Source organism: Triticum aestivum, chromosome 5D, assembly GCF_018294505.1.
Source record: "Triticum aestivum cultivar Chinese Spring chromosome 5D, IWGSC CS RefSeq v2.1, whole genome shotgun sequence".
NCBI lineage: Eukaryota > Viridiplantae > Streptophyta > Magnoliopsida > Poales > Poaceae > Triticum > Triticum aestivum.
The window spans coordinates 126,361,904-126,378,741 of record NC_057808.1 but is presented as its reverse complement, the minus strand read 5'-3'; positions in this window follow the sequence as shown (position 1 = coordinate 126,378,741).

Genomic DNA, 16,838 nt, shown 5'->3' with positions numbered 1-16,838 from the left:
TAAAAGGAAGGGGGTGAATCCTACTAGGAGCCCAAGTAGGACTCCTCCTACTTGGGGCGCGCCTAGGGCCGGCCTCCTCCCCTCTCCCTCCTTTATATACGGGGGTGGGGGTGCCTCTAACACAGATCAATTGTTCCAAGCCGTGTGCGCCCCCCCCCCTCCACAGTTTACGCCTCCAGTCATATTCTCGTAGCGCTTAGGCGAAGCCCTGCGCGGATCACTCCACCATCGCCATCACCACGTCATCGTGCTGACGGAACTCTCCCTCGACACTTTGCTGGATCAAGAGTTCAAGGGACGTCATCGAGCTGAACATGTGCATAACTCGAAGGTGTCGTACGTTCGATGCTTGATCGGTTGGATCGAGAAGACGTTCGACTACATCAACCGCGTTAAGCTAATGCTTCCGCTTTCGGTCTACGAGGGTACATGGAAACACTCTTCCCCTCTCGTTGCTATGCATCTCCTAGATAGATCTTGCATGAGCGTAGGAATTTTTTTGAAATTGCATGTTGATACGTCTCCAACGTATCTATAATTTATGAAGTATTCATGCTGTTATTTTATCATTCTTGGGTGTTTTACAATGATTTTATAGCAACTTTATATCATTTTTCGGGACTAACCTATTGACCCAGTGCCCAGTGCCAGTTGCTGTTTTTTTGCTTGTTTTTTACATCACAGGAAATCAATATCAAACCGAGCCAAACGCAACGAAACTCCACGGGGATTTTTTTATGGGCCAGAAGACATCCATTGGGCCAGAGCACCACCTGGGGGGTGCCACGAGGGGGGCACAACCCACCAGGGCATGCCCAGGTGGGTTGTGCCCACCTCGGTGGCCTCCCGCACCCCCTCTTTGCACTATAAATTCCCAAATATTCCGAAACCCTTTGGGGTTAACCTAGATCAGAAGTTCCGCCGCCGCAAGGCTATGTAGCCACCGAAAACCAATATAAACCCTTTTCGGCACCCTGCCGGAGAGGGGAATCATCTCCGGTGGCCACCACGATGAGGTGGGAGTAGTCCACCCTCGAGGCTGAGGGTTTGTACCAGTAGCTATGTGTTTGATCTCTCTCTCTCTCTCTCGTGATCTATATCATGGGCTTTATTAATATAGTCAGATCATATGATGTTTCTACCCTCTATACTCTTGTTATGATGAATTGAATCTTTACCCTTTGAGGTTTTGTCTTGTCGGATTGAATATTTAGATATGAGAACACATGATATATATCTTGCGGTATGAATAATTGAGGTGACAGTTGGGGTATCATATTGATTCACTTGATATGTGTCTTGGCATTCAACTCGCGGATTCCCGCGGTGATATTGGGGTAATCTATGCATAGGGGTTGATGCACGTTTTTCTCCGATGACTTTGGGGTCCCTTCGTAGTTCTTTGTGTGGATTGAGTATTATGTTTATGAATTTGCTTTGGTGTTATTCTAGTACGAACTCTAGGATAGATCGAACAGAAAAATAGCTTTGTGTTATTTTAGTATGAACTCTTGAATAGATCGAACGGAAAGAATAGCTTTGAGGTGGCCTCGTACCCTACTAACAATATCTATCTTTTGTTCTTCGCTAATAGGAACTCGGGATTGATTCTTTATTGCACTTTGAGGAATAACCATATGATCCAACTATGTTAGCACTGTTGAGAGATTGCACTAGTGAAAGTACGGACCCTAGGCCTTGTTTTTAAGCATTGAAACGCCGTTTTTGTGCCTGTTTACTATTTGCTACCTTGCTGTTTTTATTTATTCAGATTATAAAAATATAATTCTACCATCCATATTACACGTTTATCACCATCTCTTCGCCGAACTAGTGCACCTATACAGTTTGCCATTGTATTGGGTGTGTTGGGGACACAAGAGATTTCTTGTATTTAGTTGCAGGGTCGTTTGAGAGAGACCATCTTCATCCTACACCTCTCACGGATTGATAAACCTTAGGTCATCCACTTGAGGGAAAATTGCTAATGTCCTACAAAACTCTGCGCTTGGAGGCCCAACACATGTCTACAAGAATAAAGTCACGAAGTAGACATCAAGCTCTTTTCTGGCGTTGTTGCCGGGGAGGTGAGTGCTTGAAGGTATATCTTTATATCTTGCAATTGAATCTTTTAATTTCTTGTTTTATCACTAGTTTAGTTCATAAAAGAAGACTACATAAAAATGGAATTTAGGTTGCATCATATTATTGATCATCTTTATAATATCTTTCTTGAAGATGCATTAGAAAATTGTGCTCAATTGTTAGAAGAATAAGTCAATAAAATGCTTGGCACAAAATATTTGAATGATGAGCATGATTGCAATGTTGTTAGTATGAATTCTTTGAATATCCATGATGCTAATGATATGCAAAGCCATAAGCTTGGGGATGCTATATTTGATGAATATGATATTTTGAGTCCCTCAAGTTTTGATGAGAAAATTTATTATGATGATTGCAAGCCTCCTATTTATGATGATTATAGAGTAAATTGCACAGAAGTACCACAATTGGGGCATTGGAAGCAGATTGGTACCAAGTTTGGTAATTTTTACGTGTCAGTACCAAGTCTGGGGCTAGATGTTACAAAAAGGTCTAAATCGCGTATAAATGCGTATTGACAGTGTATCTGACCGGTGGGGCCCGCATGTCAGCTACCGATGTGGCATTCTTTTTGCAGAAAGCCCCTTGCTTCGCCGGCGCCACTGTTCATCGTCTCCACGCACGGCGGCGCCCGATCTAGATCGAGGGGAGGAGCCCCTCGAGCCCGAGCTCCTTCGCCTCCCGCCACTCCTTCCACTCGGCAGCGCGGCGCCTCATCTCCTCGCCCCTCTCCGCCTCGCCGCCAGCAACCGCCCGTTCCTCTGGGTCATGTGGCCCGGCCTCGTCGCCGGCGACCGCGGCATGGAAGCCCTGCCCGCCGACTTCCTCGCGGAGACCAAAGGGTGGCGCTTCATCGCCGAGTGGGGCGCGCAAGAGCAGGTGCTGCGGCACCGCGCCGTGGGGGGCTTCCTGACGCACAGCGGGTGGAACTCGACGATGGAGAGCATCTGGGCCGGCGTGCCGATGATTTGCGCGCCGGGGTTCACGGACCAGTACATCAACAGCCGGTACGTGTGCGGGGAGTGGGGCGTCGGGCTGCGCCTGGACGAGCAGCTGCGGCGAGAGCAGGTGGCGCGCACATCGAGGAGCTCATGGGCGGTGGCGAGAGGGGCGAGGAGATGAGGCGCCGCGCCGCCGAGTGGAAGGAGCGGCGGTTACGGGAGGCGAAGGAGCTCGGGTTCGAGGGGCTCCTCCCCTCGATCTAGATCGGGTGCTGCCGTGCGTGGAGACGATGAACAGTAGCGCCGGCGAAGCATGGGGCTTTCTGCAAAAAGAATGCCACATCGGTAGCTGACATGCGGGCCCCACCGGTCAGATACACTGTCAATGCACGTTTATACGCGATTTAGACCTTTTTGTAACGTCTAGCCCAGACTTGGTACTGACACGTAAAAATTACCAAACTTGGTACCAATCTGCTTCCAATGCCCCAATTGTGGTACTTCTGTGCAATTTACTCATGATTATATGTAACATCCCAAATTCCAATTTGGGATGTTATACATAGATCATTCATGCATATCATACTTTATTGCATTTCGATCTGCGATCCTCGAAATTCTAAGCAACTCCAGGACCCACGGAGAGAGTTGGGGATTTCACCGTTTTCATATTTGAATTTTTATCAAATATCGAAACGAGGATCATTTGTTTTAATTATTTTTCTCTCCGAAAATATTTCATATTAAAATATATGAGAGGACATAATATGACTTCTCCAAAAAAATGAAATACTGGAGGAAAAATATTAAAATCAAATATTTAATTTTATTCGGATTTCATTGCTATTTTATTTGCATAGGAAAAATATGCGTTTTTCAAAATTGCATTATAGGCCCAAATAAATGTTCACCTTGTCCGGCTTATTTTTAGAGGACAGGGAAAATTTATTTTGGAATTTTTGGAGTCTGTTTAGTACTCTTTTTCTTTCTTTTTCTGCATGCCGAAATTATTTAAAAAAAACGACTTCGGGCCGTACCCGGCCAGGAGACCTCGAGCCGGCCCCTTTATAAGCCGCCGCTCCGCACCCCCGCAGCCCACCCAGCCACCCCACCCCGTCAGCCCTAGCCGCTCCCGCGTGACGCCACCACCGCACGCCGCCGCCGCCGCCGCGCCGGATCTCGCCGGACCTCGCCGTTGACTGCCGTTGACTGGTCGGTTTTCTACGGATAACCCCGGTTTTCTTTTTCTTCGGTTTATTTTCGATAGATCGGTTTTTCCAACGGTTTGTTTATTTTGCGGACGTTCGTCCATTCGTTTGTTTAAACGAACGTCGTTCACTCGTTAGTCACAAACAGTGAACATTCGTTCGTTAGCCTGTTCGTCAGTTTTTCTTTTTCTCGGATTTTTCACGGTTATTTCCGATCGGGATTTCTGATCCGATTTTCGTTTTAGCGTATATTTTCACTCGTTTATCGGAATCAGGCGATTCAAGTGCCTAGATCTTCGTATCAAAGCCCTCTTTCTGTTTAACCAACTTGAACAAGATTTTGGTACTGTAAAATTTGACTTTAGTCCAGATTAGTAATCGGATCTTGTTTCTTTTGCAGTTTGTGTTTCGTTGCTCCGTTTGATTTGATTCTTTTTGCAAACTGGAGTTCTTAAGTTGAACTTTCTGGTTAGATCTTGTTATTTGAGTTTTGCCCGTGCATCTTTGCTTGATTGCTTATGTATGTTATTGTTTGTTTGCGATAGAATTCCCGGAGTGTGAAGCGTGCTACTACGAGTCACTAGGTTTTGCGGATCGTCAGCAAGGCAAGTAACACATTGATCATACTCCTTTCATACCCAGTTTTTATGCATTCGTTCCAATCCTCAAACACTGCATGATTAGGATGTGATTTACTTGTGGGTATTGGGAAGTAGTTGATGAGGTAGAACCTATTACCTGTTGTATTATCAAACCCTTGGGAGTTACTTCTACGTTATGCTTAATTTGCCATGTTATGCTCGTAGACGTGGATTGGGTTGAGTGGATCCATGACAGATGTGAGATTGTTGATTAATGGTTCAACTTAAGGTGGCTACTTTAATACACATCTGGGTGGATTGCTTGTTTGGGCACCTGGGGAATCCAATGTTGTCCTAGGAGATCCCGGGGTATTCGTGTGATCATCCTACGGTCCGCCACCCAGGCTCAAAGGGATCGTGAGATTTTTCATGCTAGAAACTTCCGTGTGCAGCCACAAGCTATTATGGGCTCTAGCATAGTTGAGTATGTTGCATGACCTCTTCTAGTGGTAGGCTAGCAGATGTAGAGGGATGTAGGTTGGTACTGTCTACCCGGGGTTAGAGTTAATGCTTCTGAAAGACTGTGTCTCGGTCATCCGCTTCTCAAACACCATGTAGTGCGAGAAATCCAACGGAGGAGATCGAGTCTTGTGGGGAAAAGTGCGCAAACCTCTGCAGAGTGTACAATCTAATCATGGCTAGCCGTGTCCCTGGTTATGGACAATCTTGAGTATCTAGTACTTGGATTATCAAATGTATCTCATCACTCTATGTTAATATGTTGGGTTGGTAATTACTTTTAATTGGGATTGAGTTGGAGGTACCTTCTCAATGGTGTTTCAACTACCATGATAGTTAAATAAAATCTATTCCTTTGTTGTAGGGAAAAATTGGCTTTTCGCAAAAACATATAACCATAGAGCCTCCACCAGCCATATATGCATGTAGTGATAGCTTTTATCTGTTCATTGCTCTACAGTGTTACATTGCCAGGATATTCCATGTGCTGACCCATTTTCGGGCTGCAACGTATTATGTTGCAGACTTTTCAGACGACGAGTAAAGGTGCGATAGGTCGTTGTCATGCACTCAGCTATGCCATTGGAGTTGATGGACTCACTTTATCTTCCAAGCCTTCCGCTGTTATTGTATTAGATAGCCTTAAGCCATATTTATTGTAATAAGTTCTCTTTTGAGACATTCGATGTAATAAGTGTGTGATTGCTACTCTGTTATAAATCATTCGAGTACTGTGTGTGTCAGCATTACCGATCCAGGGATGACACTGAAACACATAGACTTGACCATCTGAGGTCGGGTCGCTACATTATATTGATGAAAGTGGGTTTGGAAGAGTGTCAACTCTAGGTACTAACGATCCCACCATTTTGGAGGGTGTGGAATCTTATTGTAATAATGATGAAAGTGGATTTGGAGAGGTCATGACTTTATTTATTGATGTATCCACTATTTCGGAAGAGGTTTCAATTGACTATGTGAACAAGATTGCTATCTATGATGATTATGGAGATGACATGTATGCTATATTGAATAATGATAACCACGAAACTTATCATCATGATTTTAATTTTCAATCACATGATAGTTATTTTGTTGAGTTTGCCCCCACTACTATTCATGAGAATAAATTTGCTTATGCTTTATGTGATAGCTACATTGTTGAATTCATTCATGATGCTACTGAAAATTATTATGAGGGAGGAACATATGCTTTTACATATTGCAATAATATCAAGTTTCCTCTCTATGTGTTGAAAGTTTTGAAGTTGCACTTGTTTTGCCTTCCTATGCTAGTTGATTATTGCTCCCATAAGTTGTTTGCTCACAAAATCCCTATGCATAGGAAGTGGGTTAGGCTTAAATGTGTTTTCCATGTGATTCATGATGCTCTTGTTATGTTTCAATTCTTATCTTTTATGTGAGCATCATTGAAATCATCCTGCCTAGCTTAAAAGGCATTAAAGAAAAGCGCTTGTTGGGAGACAACCCAACACTTTTACCTACTTTTTTGTGTGTTAACATGATTATGCTAATGTATTGATCATGTTTTATTGCTTTTGTTTCAATAAAGTGCCAAGTAAAGCCTTCGGGATCATGTTGGGTGATAGTTGATTTCACCCTGCTGAAAAACAGAAACTTTTGCGCTGACGAAAATGAGTCTAATTTTTAACAGAAGAGTGCTATTGAGTTGATTCTTTTTGAATAAGTTTAATACACAAATTGCTAACGTGGTCTAAATTTTTCATAATTTTTGGAGTACCAGAAGTATGGTAGTTATCCAGATCACTACAGTCTGTTCTGTTTTTGACAGATTTTGTTTTCAATGCATAGTTTGCTTGTTTTCTAGATTCTATGGCTTATATTGCTCAATATAAATTGCGGAAATGATATGCTACAGTAGGCATTGTGTGAGAACAACTATGAATCTTGTCTTTGGCAGTACCAAAGTGAAATGGTTTGCTTTTTATCATACTAACCTATCTCACAATGTTCCGTTAAGTTTTGTGTGATTGAAGTTTTCAAGTTTTGGGTGAGATGTCGATATGAGGAGAATAAGGAGTGACAAGACCCTAAGATTGGGGATTCCCAAGGCACCCCAAGGCAATATTCAAGGAAGATCCAAGCAACTAAGATTGGGGATGCCCCGGAAGGCATCCCCTCTTTCGTCTCCAACATTATCGGTAACCTCACTTGGAGCTATGTTTTTATTCGTCACATGACATGTGTTTTCCTTGGAGCATCAATTTATTTTGTTAGGATTTGCTTGATTTTATTTAGAATAATGTTTTGCATCTTTTATTTCAATAAAAGTGGCATTGATAGCCTTTGTCATGCTTATTTTGTAAGTCTACATGTTGCTGTTTGAAAACAGAAAGTTTACCACTGTTGCAAAAATTCCCTAGAAAAAACAGAATATGATAAAATGTTGAAACTTTTTGCATAATAAGATCTGATAAATTTTCTACAGTGTGGTAGAATTTTATAATGTTTGGAGTTAGGGAAGTATTGATACTCTTGCATTCTTTACAGACTGTAATGTTTTAGCAGATTGCTGTTATGTTCGCATTGTTTTCATATGTTTGCTTGTTTAATGATTTTATTTGAGGATAGGAGTATTAAATATGCAGAGGCATTTAGTATGCAATGTTGAATAATAAATTTAGTGATTTGCTACAGTAGAAAATGATAAGGTTTTTGCATTGGTTTATAGTAACTTATCTCACGAGTTCTTGTTGAGTTTTGTGTGGATGAAGCTTTTGAGATTTAGGAAAACCGTGATATGAGAAGAATTAAGGAGACACAAAAGCTCAAGCTTGGGGATGCCCAAGGCATCCCAAGATAATATTTCAAGAAGTATCAAGCATCTAAGCTTGGGGATGCCCTGGTAGGCATCCCACCTTTCTTCCTTCAACAATTATCGGTTAGTATCGGTTGAGCCTAAGTTTTAGCTTCTTCACATGATGTGTGCTATCCTTGGAATGTCGTTTTATTTTGTTTTGCTTGCTGTTTTAATAAAATACTTAGATCTGAAAGTTTTTAAAATAAAATAGAGTCCTAAAATAGTTTCCAAGGAGGCTAAGTAAGCGGCATTCACATCCCATCAATGAAGCTCTTTTGTTTGGAATTGCTCTTGTGCTTCACTTATATCCTATGAGTAAATTGTTGAATAAATTGAATGTCATGAAGTTGAAATCATATCATTCCTAGTGGTCGCTTCACATTGCGTTTAGAAAGTGAAATCTTTTGAGGCTTGACAATCGCAATATTGGTCATACAAGCAATTCATGAATAATTAGTGTAAGGAAGAGAACTTTCACATGCAAATATACTATCCTAGAAATCTTTTGTGATTGTGAGCCCCCATCAAAATATTATATGCCGAAATTGTTGACGTTGGACAAGGAAGACAATGTAATGATTTATGTTTGCTCATATTCACATAGAAGTCATATTGTCATAGATCCTTCAACATGTGGTGCTTGCCCCCCATCTTTGCTAGCCAAAAATTTCTCACCAAGTAGAGATACTACATGTGCATCCAAAAACCCTTAAATCCAAATCTTATTTTCAAGAGTCCACTATACCTACCTACTGCTACCTCTTGAGCACTGCGTTGGTTTTCCCTTGAACAGGAAAGGGTGATGCAGTAAAGTAGCGTATGTATTTCCCTCGGTTTTTGAGAACCAAGGTATCAATCCAGTAGGAGACCACGCTCAAGTCCCTCACACCTACATAAACAAATAAGAACCTTGCAACCAACGCGATAAAGGGGTTGTCAATCCCTTCACGGCCACTTGCAAAAGTGAGATCTGATAGAGATGATAAGATAATATTTTTGGTATTTTTATGATAAAGACTAAAAGTAAAGAAAGCAAAATAAATGGTAATAGAAATAACGGTAGATTAATATGATAGAGAATAGACCCGGGGGCCATAGGTTTCACTAGTGGCTTCTCTCAAGAGCATAAGTATTACGGTGGGTAAACAAATTACTATCGAGCAATTGATAGAATGGAGCATAGTTATGAGAATATCTAGGTATGATCATGTATATAGGCATCACGTCCGTGACAAGTAGACCGACTCCTTCCTGCATCTACTACTATTACTCCACACATCAACCGCTATCCAGCATGCATCTAGAGTATTCAGTTCATAAGAACGGAGTAACGCTTTAAGCAAGATGACATGATGTAGAGGGATAAACTCATGCAATATGATATAAACCCCATCTTTTTATCCTCGATGGCAACAATACAACACGTGTCGTTTCCCCTACTGTCACTGGGATCGAGCACCGCAAGATTGAACCCAAAGCTAAGCACTCTCCCATTGCAAGAAAGATCAATCTAGTAGGCCAAACCAAACTGATAATTCGAAGAGACTTGCAAAGATAACCAATTCAGAGGAGATTCAAATATTGTTCATAGATAATCTTGATCATAAACCCACAATTCATCGGATCTCGACAAACACACCGCAAAAGAAGATTACATCGAATAGATCTCCAAGAGAATCGAGGAGAACTTTGTATTGAGATCCAAAGAGAGAGAAGAAGCCATCTAGCTAATAACTATGGACCCGAAGGTCTGAGGTAAACTACTCACACATCATCGAAGAGGCTATGGTGTTGATGTAGAAGCCCTCCGTGATCAATGCCCCCTCCGGCGGAGCGCCGGAAAAGGCCCCAAGATGGGATCTCACGGGTACAGAAGGTTGCGGTGGTGGAAATAGGGTTTTGGCTCCTCCTCTGATGTTTTCGGGGTACGTAGGTATATATAGGAGGAAGAAGTCGGTCGGTGGAGCCATGAGGGGCCCACGAGGGTGGAGGGCGCGCCCCGGGGGTAGGCGCGCCCCCTGCCTCGTGGCCTCCTCGTTGATTGCTTGACGTCCACTCCAAGTCCTCTGGATCACGTTTGTTCAGAAAATTACGTTCCCGAAGGTTTCATTCCGTTTGGACTCCGTTCGATATTCCTTTCCTTCGAAACACTGAAATAGGCAAAAAAACAGCAATTTGGGTTGGGCCTCCGGTTAATAGGTTAGTCCCAAAAATAATATAAAAGTGTATAATAAAGCCCATTGAACATCCAAAACAGATAATATAATAGCATGGAACAATCAAAAATTATAGATACGTTGGAGACGTATCAAGCATCCCCAAGCTTAATTCCTGCTCGTCCTCGATTAGGTAAATGATAAAAACAAAAATTTTGATGTGGAATGCTTCTTAGCATAATTTTCAATGTAATTCTTTTTATTGTGGCATGAATATTTAGATCCGAAAGATTCAAGATAAAAGTTTAATGTTGACATAAAAACAATAATACTTCAAACATGCTAACCAAGCAATTATGTCTTATCAAAATAACATAGCCAAAGAAAGTTCATCCCTTCTCTCTTTTTCTCTCATTTTTTTCTTTCTCTTTTTTTTGTTGGGCCTTCTCTTTTTTTCTTTGGCCTCTTTTTTTATTTATTCCGGAATCTCATCCCGACTTGTGGGGGAATCATAGTCTCCATCATCCTTTCCTCACATGGAACAATGCTCTAATAATGATGATCATCACACTTTTATTACTTACAACTCAATACTTAGAACAAAATATGACTCTATGTGAATGCCTCCGGCGGTGTACTAGGATATGCAATGAATCAAGAGTGACATGTATGAGAAATTATGAAAGGTGGCTTTGCCACAAATACGATGTCAACTACATGATCATGCAAAGCAATATGACAATGATGGAGCGTGTCATAATAAACGGAACGGTGGTAAGTTGCATGGCAATATATCTCAGAATGGCTATGGAAATGCCATGATACGTAGGTATGGTGGCTGTTTTGAGGAAGATATAAGGAGGTTTATGTGTGATAGAGCGTATCATATCACGGGGTTTGGATGTACCGGCGAAGTTTGCACCAACTCTCAAGGCGAGAAAGGGCAATGCACGGTACCGTAGAGGCTAGAAAATTGTGGAAGGTTGAGAGTGCGTATAATCCATCGACTCACATTAGTCATAAAGAACTCATATACTTATTGCAAAAGTTTATTAGCCCTCGAAGCAAAGTACTACTACGCATGCCCCTAGAGGGATAGATTGGTAGGAAAAGACCATCGCTCGTCCCCGACCGCCACTCATAAGGAAAGCAATAAAAGAACACCTTATGTGTCAAAATTGTCACACAACTTTTACCATACGTGCATGCTACGGGACTTGCCAACCTTAACACAAGTATATCTCAATTTGACAATTACTCAACTAGCACACTCTAATATTACCACCTTTATATCTCAAAACACTTATCAAGTATCAAACTTCTCATGATATTCAATGAACTCAATATGAAAGTTTTTATTATGCTCATCTTGGATGCCTATAACATTCGGCTTAATTTCACAATTAAAGCAAATTACAATGTTGTTTAAGACTCTCAAAATAATATAAGTGAAGCATGAGAGATCAATAATTTCTATAAAATAAAACCACCACCGTGCTCTAAAAGATATAAGTGAAGCACTAGAGCAAAAAATTATCTAGCTCAAAAGATATAAGTGAAGCACATGGAGTATTCTAATAAATTCCGATTCATGTGTGTCTCTCCAAAAGGTGTGTGCAGCAAGGATGATTGTGGTAAAATAAAAAGCAAGGACTCAAATCATACAAGACGCTCCAAGCAAAACACATATCATGTAAGAATAAAAATATAGCCTCAAGTAAAGTTACCGATAGACGAAGACGAAAGATAGGATGCCTTCCGGGGCATCCCCAAGCATAGGCTCTTGCCACTCCTTATTCCATAATCCATCAAATCTTTACCCAAAACTTGAAAACTTCACAACACAAAACTCAACAGAAAATCTCATGAGCTCCGTTAGTGTAAGAAAACAAACCACCACATTAAGGTACTGTAATGAACTCATTCTTTATTTATATTGGTGTTAAACCTACTGTATTCCAACTTCTCTATGGTTCATACCCCCCGATACTAGCCATAGATTCATCAAAATATGCAAACAACACACGAAAAACAGAATCTGTCAAAAACAGAACAGTCTGTAGTAATCTGTATCAAACGCAAACTTCTGAACTCAGAAAAATCTGCAAAAATAGGACGACCTAGATAATTTGTTTATTGATCTACTGCAATTGGAATTAGTATTTTATCACTTTGTGGTGATTTTTAACAATTGTTTTCGTGAGCAGAAAGTTTCTGTTTTTTTCAGCAAGATCAAATAATTATCACCCAAGAAGATCCTATAGGTTTTACTTGGCACAAACACTAATTAAAACATAAAACCACATCTAACCAGAGGCTGGATAAATTATTTATTACTAAACAGGAATAAAATTGGGTTGCCTCCCAACAAGCGCTATTGTTTAACGCCCCTAGCTAGGCATAAAAACAAGAATAGATCTAGGTATTGTCATCTTTGGTATGCAATCCATAAGTGGCTCTCATAATGGATTCATAAGGTAATTTAATTTTCTTCCTAGGAAAGTGTTCCATGCCCTTCCTTAACGGAAATTCGAATCCAATATTTCCTTCTTTCATATCAATAATTGCACCAATCGTTCTAAGGAAAGGTCTAGCAAGAATAATAGGACATGTAGGATTGCAATCTATATCAAGAACAATGAAATCTACGGGCACATAATTCCTATTTGCAACAAGAAGAACATCATTATCCTTCCTATAGGTTTCTTAATGGTGGAATCCGCAATACGCAAGTTTAAAGAACAATCATCAAATTCACGGAAACCTAACATATCACACAAAGTTTTTGGAATCGTGGAAACACTAGCACCCAAATCACACAAAGCATAGCATTCATGATCTTTAATCTTAATTTTAATAGTAGGTTCCCACTCATCATAAAGTTTTCTAGGGATAGAAACTTCTAATTCAAGTTTTTCTTCATAAGATTGCATTAAAGCATCAACGATATGTTTAGTAAAGGCTTTATTTTGATCATAAGCATGCGGAGAACTTAACACGGATTGCAACAAGGAAATACAATTTATCAAAGAGCAATTATCATAATTAAATTCCTTGAAATCCAAAATAGTGGGTTCATTGCTATGTAAAGTTTTGACCTCTTCAATCCCACTTTTACCAATTTTTGCATCAAGATCTAAAAACTCCGAATCATTGGGACGCCTTTTAACTAAAGTGACTCATCTCCAGTCCCATCTTTATCAAGATTCATATTAGAAAACAAAGATTTAATAGGGGACACATCAATCACTTTTAGATCTTCATCCTTATTATCATGAAAACTAGAAGAACACGCCTTCACAAAGCAATCTTTTTAGCATGCATCCTAGCGGTTCTTTCTTTGCACTCATCAATGGAAATTCTCATGGCTTTGAGAGACTCATTGATATCATGATTAGGTGGAATAGATCTAAGTTTCAAAGAATCAACATCAAGAGAAATTATATCCATGTTCCTAGCCAACTCATCAATCTTAGGCAATTTTTCTTCAAGCAAAGCATTGAAATTCTTTTGTGAAATCATAAATTCTTTAACACTAGTCTCAAAATCAGAGGGCATCTTATTAAAATTTCCATAAGAGTTGTTGTAGGAATTACCATAATTATTAGAGGAATTACTAGGGAATGGACTAGAATTAAAGTTTCCTCTATATGCGTTGTTACCAAAATTGTTCCTACCAACAAAATTCACATCCATAGATTCATTATTATTCTCAATCAAAGTGGAAAAAGGAATATCATTAGGATCAGAAGAAACACTCTTATTAGCAAACAATTTCATAAGTTCATCCATCTTTCCACTCAAAACATTAATCTCTTCAATCGCATGAACCTTTTTACTAGTAGATCTTTCGGTGTGCCATTGAGAATAATTAATCATAATATTATCTAGGAGTTTAGTAGCTTCTCCTAAAGTGATTTCCATAAAAGTGCCTCCCGCGGCCGAATCTAAAAGATTTCTAGAAGCAAAATTCAATCCGGCATAAATTTTTTGTATAATCATCCATAAATTCAAACCATGTGTAGGGCAATTACACATCATTAATTTCATCCTCTCCCAAGCTTGTGCAACATGCTCATGGTCAAGTTGCTTAAAATTCATAATATCGTTTCTGAGAGAGATGATCTTAGCGGGAGGAAAATACTTAGAGATAAAAGCATCTTTGCACTTATTCCATGAATCAGTACTATTTTTAGGCAAAGAAGAAAACCAAGTTTTAGCACGATCTCTAAGCAAAAATGGAAATAGCTTCAATTTAACAATATCATTATCCACATCTTTCTTCTTTTGCATATCGCACAAATCAACGAAGTTGTTTAGATGAGTAGCGGCATCTTCACTAGGAAGGCCAGAAAATTGATCTTTCATGACAAGATTCAACAAAGCAGCATTAATTTCACAAGATTCAGCATCGGTAATAGGAGCAATCAGAGTTCTAATAAAATCATTGTTGTTGGTATTGGAAAAATCACACAATCTAGTATTGTCTTGAGCCATCGTGACAAACAATCCAACACACAAGCACACAAGAAGCAAGCAAAAAGAAGCGAATGAAAAATGGCGAATAAAACAGCAAGGGTGAAGTGGGGGAGAGGAAAACGAGAGGCAAATGGCAAATAATGTAATGCGAGGGAGAAGAGTTTGTGAAGGGTACTTGGTATGTCTTGACTTGTGCGTAGATCTCCCCGGCAACGGCACTAGAAATCCGCACGTTGGCGGGAGATCAAATCTTGACTTGACTTGGCATAAACCTCCCTGGCAACGGCGCCAGAAATCCTTCTTGCTACCTCTTGAGCATGCGTTGGTTTTCCCTTGAAGAGGAAAGGGTGATGCAGCAAAGTAGCGTAAGTATTTCCCTCAGTTTTTGAGAACCAAGGTATCAATCCAGTAGGAGATAACACGCAAGTCCCTAGTACCTGCACAAACAATCAAGAACCTTGCAACCAACATGATAAAGGGATTGTCAATCCCTTCACGGCCACTTGCAAAAGTGAGATTAATAAAGATATTAAGATAAATATTTTTGGTATTTTTGTTGTATAGATTGAAAAGTAAAGATTGCAAAATAAACGGCGACAGAAATAGCTAGTTGGCGGGAGATTAATATGATGGAAAATAGACCCGGGGGCCATAGGTTTCACTAGTGGCTTCCCTCATGATAGCAAATTCTACGGTGGGTGAACAAATTACTGTCGAGCAATTGATAGAAAAGCGCATAGTTATGAGAATATCTAAGCATGATCATGTATATAGGCATCATGTCCGTGACAAGTAGACCGAAACGATTCTGCATCTACTACTATTACTCCACACATCGACCGCTATCCAGCATGCATCTAGGTATTAAGTACATAAGAACAGAGTAACGCATTAGGCAAGATGACATGCTGTAGAGGGATAAACTCAAGCAATATGATATAAACCCCATCTTTTTATCCTTGATGGCAACAATACAATACGTGCCTTGCTGCCCCTGCTGTCACTGGGAAAGGACACCGCAAGATTGAACCCAAAACTAAGCACTTCTCCCATTGCAAGAAAGATCAATCTAGTAGGCCAAACCAAATTGGTAATTCGAAGAGACTTGCAAAGATATCAAATAATGCATATAAGAATTCAGAGAAGAATCAAATATTGTTCATTGATAATCTTGATCATAAACCCACAATTCATCGGATCTCGACAAACACACCACAAAAAGTATTACATCGAATAGATCTCCAAGAAGATCGAGGAGAACTTTGTATTGAGATCCAAAGAGAGAGAAGAAGCCATCTAGCTAATAACTATGGACCCGAAGGTCTATGGTAAACTACTCACACATCATCGGAGAGGCTATGGTGTTGATGTAGAAGCCCTCCATGATCGATTCCCCCTCCGACGGAGCACCGAAAAAGGCCCCAAGATGGGATCTCACGGGTACAGAAGGTTGCGGCGGTGGAAAATAGGTTTCGTGGCTCCCCTGGATGTTTTCAGGGTATCAGAGTATATATAGGCGAAAGAAGTAGGTCGGTGGAGCTACGAGGGGCCCATGAGGGTGGCGGGCGCGCCTACCCCCCTGGGCGCGCCTCCCTGCCTCGTGGCCGCCTCGTTGCTTCCTTGACGTCCACTCCAAGTCTCCTAGATTGCGTTTGTTCCAAAAATGATCCTCGCGAAGGTTTCATTCCGCTTGGATTCCGTTTGATATTCCTTTTCTGTGAAACACTGAAATAGGCAAAAAAACAACAATTTGCACTGGGCCTTCGGTTAATAGGTTAGTCCCAAAAATAATATAAAAGTGCATAGTAAAGCCCATTAAACATCCAAAACAGATAATATAATAGCATGGAACAATCAAAAATTATAGATACGTTAGAGACGTATCAGTTGTCTTGCATTTCTTCTACTTTGTAGCACCGCCATTTGCTTAGTTTACTCATCATATATGTCAAGATGTCATGCCCATCCATTATCAATACATATTCCATCTGCCATCACACCATGTT